This window comes from Solenopsis invicta, chromosome 10, assembly GCF_016802725.1.
Source record: "Solenopsis invicta isolate M01_SB chromosome 10, UNIL_Sinv_3.0, whole genome shotgun sequence".
Classification (NCBI taxonomy): Eukaryota; Metazoa; Arthropoda; class Insecta; order Hymenoptera; family Formicidae; genus Solenopsis; species Solenopsis invicta.
In genome coordinates, this window is record NC_052673.1 from 1322997 (window position 1) to 1338914 (window position 15918).

Below are 15918 nucleotides of genomic sequence, written 5' to 3' on the forward strand. Positions count from 1 at the left end.
CGGTGAAAAATCTCATAATGTTCCGCCTTTTATACCATGTATGTGTTTCCTTTCTTACGAGAAATAGAACGCCATAGCAACTAACTAGTGACGGTTTTGTGTACTACTATACGCAGAAAAAGAAGTATGTGATATTTGTGACTATAATTACATGGTTAAGAAAATAATTATGAGGATTACCGGATAGCCGGATACTGCGATAGTATTGCCCAATTGTAATACATTATTCTATGTAACGTCTTCACAATTACGTGTTAAATTTAATTACATTAAATGAAAAACATCATTCTTTAAAAAATGAAATATTATTTATCTTTAAAATATAATTTATAATATAAAAAAAATTCAACGAACAGCTAATTTATTAAAATATTCAAATTATTTGGTTACGTCGCAACGATGTGCAAACGACGTATTTGCTGCGACTTTGTGACCAAAACAGCACTCTGTTTCGTCTGGTGCAGACAGGGGAGGGATGTATCGTTACAAAGGGTTCGATTATTAAAAAATATATGCAGTAAAAGTTTATTTTTACTGCATATACTTTTTAGTAATCGAATCTATTATTTTTCCAAATAATATTAAGTTTTATAAAACAAACTTCAAATGACTAAACGACAAACGAAATTACAGTGAAAAAAAAACTTGGCGTGCCTGAGTCGTGTTAAATATGCCAAGTATTTTTTTCACTATGATCCCATTTTTAGTCATTTGAAGTCTGTTTTATAAAATTTAAAATTGTTTGGAAAAATAATAGATTGAACTTTTACTGCCTATACTTTTTAATAATCAAACATTTTGCTAATTGTTCTAATGAATAGTTTTAATATCCCACACAGCAATGGAAATCTGTAGTATATTGTTACGTCCGGTATAGGCGTAAATAAAGTTGTAAATATCTTTTGTCAATGAGTGACAGAGTTTGTGTTGTTGTTATTGTTTTGTCTGGCTTTTGGTTGTAAGACTTTCTGAGATTAAAAACGAACATTTTTATAAAGTTTGTTTTGTTATTTTGTGCGCGAATGTGAACGTGATTCCGCGAGTGTTCGGAAAAACCGACTGTTACGTGTACACTCAACGTGTTTGATTCTGTCCATGGAGAAATTTTCCAAACTGAGAACCCCCAAAATGTTATGTACACCCAGAGTGTTTGATTCTGTCCATGGAGAAATTTTCTAAACTAAACAGTCGCTATCTTTCTACATACTTCCAGTTTATGATTAACGTAACGACCAATAAGCTCAAGTCGTTACATTAATCATGAACTGCGAGTATGTAGAAAAATAGCGACTGTTTAGTTTAGAAAATTTCTCTATGGACAGAATCAAACACGCTGGGTGTACGTAACATTTTGGGGGTTCGTCCGGGATAGGACGAGCAAGACGAGCTTTTTTTCTAAATGAGTAAACGACTTTCGAATTATGGCTTTCGTGCATACTTCGAGGAAGGGGATGTGCACGCGCTCTTCAGGAGCGACTTCACGATCTCCGGGAGTCGACAAACGACCGAGCGTGCGTATTATGGGAGAGTTCGTCGAGAGGACGACGGAAGATATCGTCGAGCGTACGACAGAGAATGCATAGAGACTTCGGACTCCGCGGAGTTGTTGCAAGCTGCGTTGGAGGAGCTTCGCACAATGAAGGAGGAGCGTCTTCGGTTTTAGCAGCGTGAAGATGAACTTAACAAACGACTACGACAAATACAAGGCCAGTCGTTTACCAATTTAAATTCTACTTGTCACTGTTAGAAATGTTCGTAAAATTCTATCAAATTTAAGTTACTAAAGTAACTTAATTTTCCGAAATTGGGATGCTAAAAACAAAATTTAGTAACATTTAATGCAAATTTACTAAATTTCTCTTAAAATTCCGATACTCTATGTCAGAGTTACAAATGGTTTCTTAAAATTACTAAATGGTAATAGAAGTTTAAGATATCGTGATTGGATGAAGTTGCGCAGTGTACTCTGCGCAGCTTTTTTCCCGCGTACAACTCAGCGATTGGCAGGAAGACATACTCGTATTCCTTTGCAATCTCACAGCAGTGAAAAGTAACGTGGCCAGAAGTGGCAGTAAATGATACAGTGTGCAGTAGTGTACAGAAACAAGTGTCATGATTTAGAATTTTACTGCGTCCAAAAAAAGAACACAATATTTTATTGTAACCTTTAACAACTTAGAATAGAAGCAACTCGATAAGTAATTTCTCGCGCATGGACTCAACACGTGAGAGCATTTTGTTACCTGGGTAATTATATGTCCAGTAAATTTGATCTGAACTTTGATCTAATATTGATTTAATATAAACTAATACCAAATGTATAATAGGTCTTTTTTATAATTAACTTTTAGTCACTGTAGAAAATTCTAACCTAAAAGGTGCACTTCGACAAAATATTTTATTTTATTAGTTGAAGCTGAATACTACATATAATTCCCAACTAACCAAATGCAATAAGATTGCTGTTATTTTTTGCCAACAATTGTGTAGCAACTTATTTCGTATTTGCTGCATCTCCTTTGACATTTTTGTTATTTCGATAAACTTGAGACAAGAAATCGTGAGACAGCATTATGCCTGTTGAGTTGCACTCATGTGAATTTTAATTCTAACAACGAGTAAATAGCAGCAGGTCAGCATCAATTTATTACTTGCTAAGAAATTACGGTTATGTTGTTAACAATATAACGTATCAGTATCGCTGACCGTTTTAAAATTATTATTTATAATATGGGCTATTTCAATTTCTCTATTATAAGAGTTTTAAAGTAAATACGTTTTCTCAGAAAATTAAAAATCCAAAAACATTTTGACGGTTTTATTTTATTCTGTTTTCAGATTAATTTTAAGTAATTTAATGTACTAAGAATTGCAAAACTGAAAAGGAGAAAAACAATTTTTTATATAGCAAAAATGTTTAGTTCTTTTAACTTTTATGTTTCTTATTAATGTGAATACGTATTATCTCATTTATAGGATTATCGCTGAACGACCCAAATGCCAAGTGCGATGTTATAATTGAACAAAAAATTATTATAACGTCTCAAACATTTTTCAAGCAATATTAATAACATTTTTATGTTATTACATTTTTGGATATACCTATTCGCAAGAACTAACAAAAATCTTGGAATTCATACAAAGGTATACATACATTAGATATACATATTCAAAGTAAAATACGCGTAAAATTAACATACCTCCAGTACTATATGTTTATTCTAAACATATTACTTATTAATGTAAATTACTTTTTAAACTCGAAAAGTGATTGTTTTAAAATATAAAATCACACAATAAATATTACCCTTAAGGTGTAGTTATAACAAGGCTTTCCGATTGTATTGTCTTACCAATTACTTTTATTTAGGAACTTCTCCAAAATTAACCCTAATGGAAATGAAAAACAGCCAACAAAGAAGAGGGAAACAAGTGCTAAGCGACGCCGCATCACCTCTTGTGACATATCAGTCATCAAATTATCTACGGCAATTGAAAATTTTGTTTCATTTTAAATAAAAATGAAAATGTGATATTATGGTTATTACAAAAAGATATATAAATATTATGATTATTATAAACCTTGCGCACTATAGATGAATAAGAATTAATTAGGAATAAGAATTAAAATATATATATAAAGAAATATAAGAGACATATAAGAAAACATTTTTATCGGTTTATTAATTTTAATATACATTATAGTTTATAATTATATATCTTATATTCTATATATAGATATACTACATGAAAAGTCCCGAGATTTTTAATGAAAACAAGCGTTTTTTGGGCAAAGTTATATTTATTCCCCAACATAGTTGCCTTCAAGTACGATACATTTGGTATAGCGATTTTCTAACATTTCGATGCCCTTTCTGTAGTACGAAACGTCCAAGCCTTCAAAATACGCCTCGGTTTCCGCGATGACTTCCTCATTCGATGTGAATTTCTTTCCCTGGAGCCACCGCTTGAGGTTTGGGAACAGATAATAGTCGCTGGGGGGCCAAGTCTGGAGAATGCGGCAGGTGAGCAACCAATTCGAATCGTAATTGGTCCAATTTGGCCATCGCTTTCAAGGACGTGTGTGACGGTGCGTCATCGTGATGATACAGAACTTTTTTCTTTGCCATATGGGGCCGTTTTTTCTTTATTTACAGGCGTATGGTAATGGATCCACGTTTCATCCATCGTCACAAAACGTCGAAAAAAGTCCGCTCGATTACGCTGCAACAACGCCAAACCGGCCGTTGAATCATCAACGCACTGCTGTTTTTGGTCGACGGTCAGCAAACGCGGCACCCATCGCGCTTTTTCATATTCAAAACATTATGCAAAATGTATCCCACCCGTTCTTTTGAGATGCCAACGGCCTCAGCTAACTCGCGCAACTTCATTTTACGATCATTCAAAACGATTCGATGCACTTCCTTTACGATTCCGGATTCGTAGCCTCTTTTGGTCTTCCAGAGCGAGATGCGTCTTCAGTGCTTGTACGACCAATTTTAAATTCACTAAACCATCGATAAACTGTTGTTTTCGAAGAAGCAGATGCGGGATAACATTTCTTCAACCATTTCATTGATTGTTCAGGAGTTTTTCCCATCAAAAAACAATGTTTGATCAATATGCGATATTCCTGTTTTTCCATTTTTTTTACAAAGGCGAAGGTAGCGACACTTAAACAACTTGTAAACGAATAAACGAAATGTCATGAAACTTCACACATAAACTAGTGACAGATGAATCTCTCAAAATAAATCATGTTCATTTTCTAGTGGCGCCACCTACTGAAAAATCCCGGGACTTTTTAGCCCATGTAATAGAGAATATAAGATATATCATTATAAACTACATATATATTAAAATTAATAGACCAATATAAATTTTTTTACCCATTAAAATTTTCAGTTACAGATACTGAACATACCTAAACTAAAAAAATTTAGTAATGTATATCTAAAGTTGAATTTAGTCATTGTTACTGAAAATTACTAAAGTGTAACAAAAATTTCAGGTACGTGTGATTGAAGCTTTATGCAGTTGTTATTTTTAACATTTTCACTTTTGTATAGTAAATTTGAGAAACAGTAATTGCATAAAGCTTCAGTCACACGTACCTGAAAATTTCTACAAAAATTTCTAACAGTGTTGGGAATATTGATTTTAAATTAAAACCGGATATTTACGATGGGAGTTCTTCATTGCGCAAATTTCTTTCACAATTCCGTTTACTCGCTCAAGTTAATAATTGGACTAAAAGCAGCAGACGTTAAAGCAGCAGTTTTAGCTTCGTGTCTTAGGGGGAAGACGTGTTCAATTTTAGACGGGATTTCGGAATTGGAAGATTTACAATTTTCTGAATTAGAGTCGCGTTTAGAATTGTGTTTCGGAGAAAGTCACTTGGCCCAGTCATTTTATACACAATTTACTAATAGAAAGCAATGTTTAGGGGAAGATATTCCCACTGTTGGAGCAAATCTTAAACATTTGTCTCGTTTAGTCTATCCGGAATGCTTCACGGAAGTACAAGATAAAATCGCGTGCTCGCAATTTGTTGTTGCGCTTGCGGATGGTTTTGTTAAACAAACCCTTCAATTGGGGAGAATAACTTCTTTACGTGCAGCGGTAGAAAGAGCTATGGCCATTAAGGTTATAAGGGAAAATAGTTTTTCTAAATTTTTGGGAAAATCAAAACTTTTACAAAAAAGCACGAAGGGAAAAGATTTCATAAATAATTACTCGAAAAATGGAAATTTTAACGAAAAAGAGAGATTTTCACGGAAAGATATTGAATGTTGGCATTGTCGTTCCAAAGGATATGTCCGTTGGGAATGTCATTCACTTTCACTTGTTGGGAAAGAGGGAAACTCGGAATAGGAGAAGTTTCCCTTTTTAGCAGAAATTTTGCAAGGAAATTTCGCAAAGTTTGGCAAAAAAATTAGAGATTAAAAAAAAAGAATTTTTCTTTTAAGCCTTTTTGTGTACAAAACAATAATTTTTGTTTCCGTGGCTTCGTGAATGGTCAGCCTTGTACTTTTAAGATAGATACGGGTTCTGATGTTTCCATTCTTAGTAGAAGGTTCGTCAAGGAAAATAAGCAGCAGATTTTCGTTAGAGATTGCAACTCAAGATATCCTACTGGAGAGGAAGTTTCCGTGGATTTTAACTCAAAGTAAAAGTTGTTTTAGGGAAACATTCTTTAGAATTTCCAATGTTTGTAACACAGATCAGGGATGATTGTATTTTGGGAGCTGATTTCTTAATTAAAACCGGTTATGGGAAAATTTTTGTTTCAAGTTTCGGACAAATTCTACCGGAATTAGAAAATTCTTCTTGTGCTCGAATCAGTAATTTTGACGTTCTATCTTTTCTTGTAGATTGTTTCAAAAGAAATTTTTCTGAACTAAATTCTACTAAAAAAAAAATATTTTGCAGAATTTTTGAGAGAATTTTAGGATGTCTTTTTGCAAGAGGTAATTACAGGAAATTGTTCAATCGTTGAACATTCTATTAACTTAGAAAAGAATAATCCCATTAAATAGACACCTAGACGAATTTCATTCCAATTGCATGATGAAATAAAAAAAATTTTAGAGGAGATAAAACGCAAGAGAGTTATCGAAGAGTCTCATAATCCTTGGGTTTCTCCTGCTGTTTTAATTAAGAAAAAGGACGGAACTTTTAGATTTTGTGTGGATTACAGAAAGTTAAATGCTATTACAAAAAAGGATTCCTTTTCTTTGCCTAGGATTGATAGTCTTTTTGATCGTTTATCCGGAAGTTCTTGGTTATCAACTCTGGACTTAAAGAGTGGTAATTGGTAAGTGAAATTACGGTTTCAAGACAAAGAAAAGACAGCTTTGGAAATGGGTTGTGGTAATTTACTGTTATGTCTTTTGGTTTATGCAATGCGACTTTTCAGCGTTTAATAGAAAAGGTTCTTCATCAAATGATTAATAAAATTTTAGTTTATCTTGATAACGTGATTATTTTCATTAAAACTTTTAAAGGTTTGTTAGCTAAGGTAAGTCTTTCTTTGTTTGCAAAAAACGAATTTAAAATTAAATCCTAAAAAATGTTCTTTTTTCGGAATAAGGGTTAAGTACCTGAGTCATATTATTTCGGAGAACGCATTTCTACTGATCCTGAGAAAGTTGAATGTATTCGGAATTGGCCTATTCCTTGTAAAAAAAAAGCAGTTACGCAGTTTTTTTGGTTTTTGTTCTTATTACAGAAAGTTTGTCAGGGGATTTTCCATTATTGCTAAACCTTTGTTTGTTTTGACCAAAAATCAAAATAAATTTATTTAGAATGAGGAATGTCAATCAGCTTTTATTAAACTTAAACAGTTCTTAACGTCTTCGCAAATTTTATCTTTCCCTTCTGAGACAGGAGAAGTTACGCCCGGTATAAGCGTAAATGAAGTTGTAAATATCTTCTGTCAATGAGTGACGAAGTTCGTGTTGTTGTTGTTGTTTTATCTAGCTTTTGGTTATAAAACTTTCTGAGATTAAAAGCTAACATTTTTATAAAGTTTGTTTTGTTATTTTGGGCACAAGCGTAAACGTGATCCCGCGAGTGTTCGGAAAAACCGACTGTTACGTGTACGTACCAATATGCTAAAATTATTGCGGATATACAAAATATATCTCAATTTCCTGAAGATATCATCAGTATATTGTAATAAATAAATTATCAAATTATTCCCATATAAGATATTCAGAATATGTTTTATGCTAAAAAAAATGAATAGGGAAACCCGGGGCACAATGACGTTAAGGGGTATAATAGGGCATAATTGATAACTTTTCACACAGATGCTACTATGTAATGAAATGTTATGCAATAACTACTATTAAATGTATCTTACCATATGCTGTTTTCAGTTTATATATTATTTTTAGCTTATAGTTGTTAGAAATTATTGTATTTGTTGTGTTCTCCGCAACTGTATTAGAATTTTTGAGTATATTTGGGTAAGGTAAGCCATAATAAAATTCTATTTTTTATTATTGCAAGTACATTTGTATTATTAAATGACTTTTTTTATCACGTTAATAAAATATTTATGCAAATGTATTTATTCCCTGTGATGCTCCATATTATTAAAGTAAATTTATACATTTTGGGGCATAATAGGGCACTAGAACACGGGGCAAAATAGTGCGCCGTGCTACTGCCGTGCGCTGGCAGCATACATTAGTCGCGAGTAAAAATGTTTATATACATTATGTTTTGCATTAAATTTTGTCTAGAGGCGCGGTCGCGTCTCGCGCCAAGTTTTAGCGAGACCGACCAACCCTCTTTTACGCGAGTCAATGAGTTCAAGCATAACGAGATCTCAGTAACGGCTGAACCAATCAAGTTCTGATTAGTCTCAATCAATAGCTTGGGGTCGAATTGTATAAGAAAAGTGTTTTTATTTTTTCCCTCCATGCTCTACATGTAGAGGTATTGCGACGCAAAGTCCAAATCTTGGCATTTTTTTTTTTAAGATACGTCATCATCGCCAAGTGAATCTTGCCCAGTAGATCTTTTTCGACATGAGTAACGAGTGGCGCTCGTTACTACACTATCAGCCCGCATGCGACTATGTGATACATCACGTGGCCGCGACCATAATTGCCGAGATATACGATATGATGGGTTTCTTAACCTGTAAGCTAAATCGTCAATAATATCTCGGTTCGCGGGGCAGACGACACATTTTTTCTGCCGAATTCGTTCGTGTGGTGTAAAAACGCGTTGAATGGGCCTATAATAAATACGTATAGAGAAAAATATACATTTTGCATTAACTAGAGTCAATATTGTAAGATACTATCATTTCAAATATTCAAACGGTCGTTACCGTCGTCGATACTATACCGCATCCGGTATACTCTAAGATCGCCGCCTAATTGTTAGCGCGCAGTCCTGTCGCGCAGGGGACGCGGATCGGAATTTCGAGCAAGAGCAATTGTGATATTTGCGAAGGCACTCGTTGTCTAGTTGTCGACTCGAAAACACATTCTCTTTGTAGCGCTTCGATACATGTGACTTTCTTAAAATAAAGTGAAATTAGCGTTGACTAAACCGATCATTGCTTACCCGATCTGCATCCATCTTCTCCTCCTCACATCATCCAGACCATCATCATCAACCAAAAAATACCTTACAGTTTTTCAGAAGTGGGATCCCAGATCGGTCGCGTTTATCGGGTTAATTACAGCCGCGACTTTTCCCGCGTCACAGCCGCAACTTTTTATGCAATTTCTGAAAAGAAACACGGTCGCGCGTCCACCGCAAAAACAAGTCGAGCCGTATAAAGTCGATCGAGTGAGTGTCAGTGAGTGCTCGTTCGTTGTCTCCGGCGCTTACCCCAGCAGAATAGATCGCGCCCAACTCGAGCTACTTTCTTCAGAGGCATTCCAAAGAGAAGCTTCACGGTGCAAATTGGCAATAGCCAATTACAAAGACAGAGCTGCCCTCATAGATGCGATTATAGCCAACCGGCCTCACTCAGGCTCACTTGCTGAAGATCCGTCAGGGCAATCGCCGACGGCGTTTAGATTCAGCTCTCCGGAGACAGCCGGTGCTTAGACGGCCCAGCAATCCGCAACTCATGAGGGAAGTTTGCCCGCGGTCCTGGGCCCAGATCCGGAAGCTGCAAATACGGCCCAAGAGGCGCCGTCCTGGGCAATCATCAACCAACGTTTTGCCTTGTCAGCACAAATGCAGCAGCAGCAGGAGTTAATGCAGCAAATTATATAGCACACGCTACGTTCCTCTCAACCGATTAACCGGCGCCGCGACAATCTCGCCGAGTGGTGCAAGCACGGGCTCTGCTCACACAGACGCTCTTCCGGTCCGCCCTCGAGACAACTCTCTATCGGTTCGGCGACCCCGGCGTACGCCGTTAATCTGCAGGCTCCACAAATACCGGAGTACGGAGGCACGGATAGCGAGAACGTCCGGTTATGGATGCAGAGGGTCGACAAAGTCTCTCAAATCCATCGCGCTGCAGACGACGTCACTCTGTTGGCCGTATCAAGCAGATTAACAAAATCTGCGAGAAGATGGTTTGATCTAGGCTCCGGCCCCATGCTGGAGTCGTGGACAAGCTTCAGAGAAGCCATCATTAAAAGATCGACCGTAAGATACTGTTCCACGTGGCTCTACAAAAAATAGAAGCTCGAAAATGGAACGTAGGCAAAGAATCGTTTCATGAATACGCCATGGATCGTTTGGCTCTTATGCACAGTCTCAATCTACCGGAGAGAGACTCTATTCATCTGCTGATAAGCAGAATCGGCAGCCAGTCGCTACGCGCCACGGCGACGACCATCAGGGCTGAAACAATTGATCACTTTCTGGACAAAATGCACCAGATGCAATGCATCACGACAACGGCGATGGAGGCGGACAAACGCTTCTCCGCCGGATCGGCGGCAAAACACTCGGACCAGCGCAACAGTGTTGGCGGGAAGACATCTCAACTACAGAAGGATGGTACCAAACCAAAGCTTTTCTGCGCTTACTGCAAAATTCCGGGCCACCATCGAGATGACTGCTACAAACTAAAAAAGAAGAAAGAGTTGGCATCGACGTCGTCCACCGTTGCAGCGGTTTCACCGGCGCAGCAGGACACGGAGGACTCGAACACCATAACCATTGTCCAACAGGTTTCGAAAAAAATTGTTATTAACGGTTCCCCTATCAAAGTCGTCAGTCTTAACAGAAAAAATTGTTGTTTCTCGACTCTGCTAGATACTGGCAGCCCCATCTCCTTTGTTCGCTTTGATATTTACGCGAAATACCTTACAATATTATATATACTTACGAGTGCTGCGCATTAAATTTTCCAAGTGTTATACGCATGATTAACAAGCAGGGACGGAGACTTCTGATTTTTCTGGGTATGGAGTACCTCATTGAAGCAGGGGGGGGGTGTAGTTTCAATAATATCGCTTTTGTTATATATATGAAATTTATTTTCTGTATAAGTTTAAGATATCACAAGAAATCTTATCCTATTTTTCAGATATATATACAGGGTGTCAGGTAACGATCGCCCGTGGTTTCGTGGATTGATAAATCAAGTAAAACTGAGTAGAAAAGTCCTTTACCCCTTTTTAATATTTGCCATAGTTAACGAAATAAAAATTAATAAAGTCTGCGAATAAGCGCGTATCACCGCGCGCAAGGACCGCCCGCCGGTCGCCGAGACGTAGGCAGCCGCGGCTGTAGGCGCGGCGCTGTGCGGTGAGGAAGGAAAAGCAGTAGCTGTTTTTCCCTCCTCACCGCACAGCGCCGCGCCTACAGCCGCGGCTGCCTACGTCTCGGCGACCGGCGGGCGGTCCTTGCGCGCGGTGATACGCGCTTATTCGCAGACTTATTAATTTTTATTTCGTTAACTATGGCAAATATTAAAAAATGGTAAAGGACTTTTCTGCTCAGTTTTACTTGATCTATCAATCCACGAAACCACGGGCGATCGTTACCTGACACCCTGTATATATATATATTATTATATTTAGCGCTATAATTATATTATAGCAATATCTACTCGTAGAAATAAACTTCGTAAACACAACAGAAATATTTGGTGTAAGTTATGACATATCAGAAGAAAGTAAAGTATACTTAATGTTACATAATGAACTTTCAGTCAAAAATCCAGTAGCGTATAAAAATTTTTTAAGATTAAATAAAAAAACAATTTAAAGATTTATTTAAGTAACATTTTAATTTAAAGAAATCTTTTCTAATGTAATGGAGGTAAAAAAGTTTCTTATGTTCAGTTCAATGAAGAGAAATGAGATCTCGAGCACGAGGTAGGCACGCGCGATTAACAACGAAAGTATGAAAAGGTTAGGTAGGATATATAAAAAGTGGGGGGATACAAGATATGAGAGTTGGGTAAGCAGGGCGGTAGCATGCAGCGTGGGCACCATAGTCAAATATTGTTTTCTGTCAAAAATTCTTGAAATTTATTAAAAATTAAAATATATTTTTTAAATACCCCGAATTCTGGGTGTGGAATTCCACCCACGGGAGCTCTGGGTGTGGAATGCTCCACATCCAGCATAAGGAAGTCTCCGTCCCTGTTAACGAGTGCATATAAATGAAGATAACAAAACAAAGCTAATTAGATCGAATGCTCATTATTAAATTTGGTTTTGTTTTCCTACCTTCCTCCAATGCTTATCTCATTTCCCAGATCTGTCTCTAAGTCATAATTTTTTAACTCTAGCGGTAATGTAAATGTATATTTCGAATGAATTGACGTTTAAAACAAGTGTCAAATGATTGAATAAAGATATGAAAATAATTCTAATGCCTGTTGTACATGTAATTTTACAAGTTGAGTTTTAGAAGTCTCAACGCTGTGTGTTCTCTCTGATTTCAGAAATTTGTGACTAAAATAATTAATAAGTATGGTAAGTACATTTGAATCCTGTTTATTAAAGTTAACAAAATAAGTGTAACTTTTACAATGTATATAGAGTTCACTGAACTAGTTAAAATAATACATGATATTAAATATGATCACTCGTGTTACAAAATAAATTATCTCTTATAAGAGAGAATACCTTTTATAAGACGCTTAGTAACATTATTAAATATCAGGTAACACAGCGAGATTAACAAACATATTATTATATTAATTTACAATTAACATTCACTTTGTAATAGCGAGCATATTTAATATCATGTATTATTTTAAGTAGTTCAATGAACTCTATATACATTGTAAAAGCTACACTTAATTTTTTTATTAACTTTAATAAACAGGATTTAAAATGTACTTACCATACTTATTAATTAATCCAGTCACAAATTTCTGAAACCAGCGTGAACATGCTGCATTGAAACCTCCAAAACTCAACTTGTAAAATTAAACGTACAACAAGCAATAGAATTATTTTTATATTTTCATTCAATCTGTTGATACTTGTTACAAACGTCAATTCATTCAAAATATACATGTATAAAATATACATTAATGTTAGAGCCAAAAAATTATGACTTAGAGGCAGATCTGAAAAAGCAAAGCACATTTTCTTTGAGAAAAGTAAGAAGATACCCATTGAAGAAAAGTAGGAAGACAAAAACACATTAAATAATGCACATGGTCTAATTAGTTTTATTTCGTTACCATATTCATATGCACTTTGTCAATCATACATTATAACACTTGGAAAATTTGATGCACAGCACTCATAAGAGCATAATACTTTGTTTAGACAAGAAACATATTATTTACTCTGGATGGAGCAGAGGATTTGGTTGGTAATAAAGACTTTCATTCTTTTCATTTTACACTAGTGAGGAATTGATTTTTTAAAATTTAATTATATTCAAGTAGGCAGTTTTTTAACTTTTATATTCACGTAAGCAGTTTTTAAAATTTTGAACTTCTTGCTTCTGTTATATGTATTACCTTTTCAAAAAAAGGTAAAAAAAAGCACCAAGTATATGTATGTGTATGTACCCTTAAATCTTTATTTTTTTTCTACAAAATCCAAGTGGTACTACCTTTGTATCCTCATTAAAAAATTTTCCTATTGTAACCTATGTGATACTCTCTTTAATTTCTATACAAAACCTAAGTACTATTTGTATTATCATTGAAAAATCTTTCTATTTCAACCCAAGTCATATTTATTTAAAAATAAATATCATCAGTATTCTTTCTTGTTACAAGTAAAAATTTAGGATCAAAGATTTGTTCGTAACAGAAAGCAAAAAATCATAAATCAAAAATGCCCAACGTCCAGCTCGCGCAATCAGTTTTCAACTTTTTTTCTTTTCTCCACTCTTAAGACAATCAAATCGCGTGGAAACAAGGAAGTTACTTACTTTTTTACGATTGATATTGGTTTGTGGCAAACAATTATCACGACTCTCAGGTAAAAAATTTAATTTAACTAGACGTATGACTTTCAGATATTAGTATCAGATATCAGATATAAAATTTTTTACATTTGCATATTGTTAAAGCACGTTCTAACCCATTTGATCTGCAACAATTCAGAAGTAAAATTGTTGGCCCGGATAAAGCAGATCTCACTTGATTTTTCAAAAATAAAGTAATTAACTTAACAATTTTGTGCACTGTATAGTGCACATTTGCGGGTCAGATTTCTGCAATAGCGTATTAATTAACGTTCTATCATTTCTAAAAAGTTAAATCGATAAGTATTAAAAACGCTCGTTATTTATAAAAAAGCAATAAAATGTACAACAAAAATAAGAATATTTTTTAAACAATATAATGTATAGATAAATAAAATAAATATCCTTATATATTAAGTTGCATCAATGAGTCAATAGTAAATGCAACTTTATGTGTAAAAACATCTTCGTGAAACATTTCTTACATGGATAGTCAAATGAGGTTTTACTGAAATGCTAAATTTGACACTAGCTTTACGAATTTTTCTGACCATGAGCGTGAGTATTACTACTTCCGAACAAGGCTTTTCGAAGTTAAAGCTTATTGAAACCTATCTTCGTTCAACCACGAGTCAAATGCGATTAAATGGACTTGCAATGTTTTTTATTAAACGAGATGCAACGAAAAAAATAGACTTCACAGATGTTATTACAAAATTTGCAAGCATCAAAGCCCGCAAGATTAAATTTTAACATTTTAATATTTTAACATGTTCTTATTTTTTTATTTATTAAAATAATTCAAATTATTTAAACAATTATAGTTTCTTTTAAAAAATTAATTTACTAAAAATTTTTGATTTGTTTAAAATTTAGAAAAATATTATTTATTGTTTAAATGTTTAATTGCTAGAATATTGTACATGGAAGATAAGAAAGAAAATGTAAAATGAAGGTATTGCTTAATAAATTGGAAAAGATAATTAGCTGCTATTAATAGTGTAGTGAAGACAGAGGGCGGCAGGAGGAAAGGACTGCCCCAGGCGCTGTAATCCTTTACTACGTCACTGATCGCAAATAATATAATAAATATCTTAAAATTTAACTGTAAACAGAGTGGAGCAACAATTATGAAGCAGTTTTCGGGAAAACGTATCAGCATGAGCATATATGTCTATAATTACGTCTATCAGAGAGATAAACGTTGTCAAGGCATTTTTTGATCGGCCCAAAGAAGTGAGGAGTGATATGCGATTTTGAAGCAGAATTCAGATGGTACGTACACACTGAGCTCATCGTATACCCATCTGTCAGATAATGTTATATTGGAGCAGCTTTGAATAAAGCAAGAGATGCTACAAATGTGTCGGGAGACATTAATGAAGCCAAAAGAAATTTGTGATACAGTATGTCGAAGGTAGGCCAATTGAAACGCAGTAAAATTATTTACAGCATTTTTTTTATAATAAGTAAAAAGTAGTTATGCATGGAAGTAGTTATTTCAATCTTAAGTTAGTTAACATTAGAAATAATTTTATTAACATATTTGGCACATGTGTATGTAATTTAATTTTACCTTTGATTTTTATAGATATCCTACAGCGGTTACGGAAATATCATATAACTCCATAAGAAGTCTTCTGAATTGAGAGCAATTGCAAAAAAGACCAAAATAATAAACCATATTTATAATGGCTTCTTACCTTACGATCACGATCGCTTACAATTAAAGCGTTACGGTAGATGTAGATGAACCTTAAGAAACAAACTTTTCTATTGACAGATGAACACGGTTTTGATATGCCAGCGGATGATTACGATTTCCTTGTTGAAGAAGAACAAAATGATTTGCCGTATCATCCTGTTCTGTCAGGCTCATTATCGGAATCAAGCAAAAATAATCGGAGTGTTTGCTGTACGTGTTTAAACACGATTGCAACTCATGTATTTGTGCCATGCGACCATCTTTGCATTTGCAGCGATTGCGAACAAAAGATAGAAGATTATAAATGTCCCTTCCCTGATAGCCAAATGACC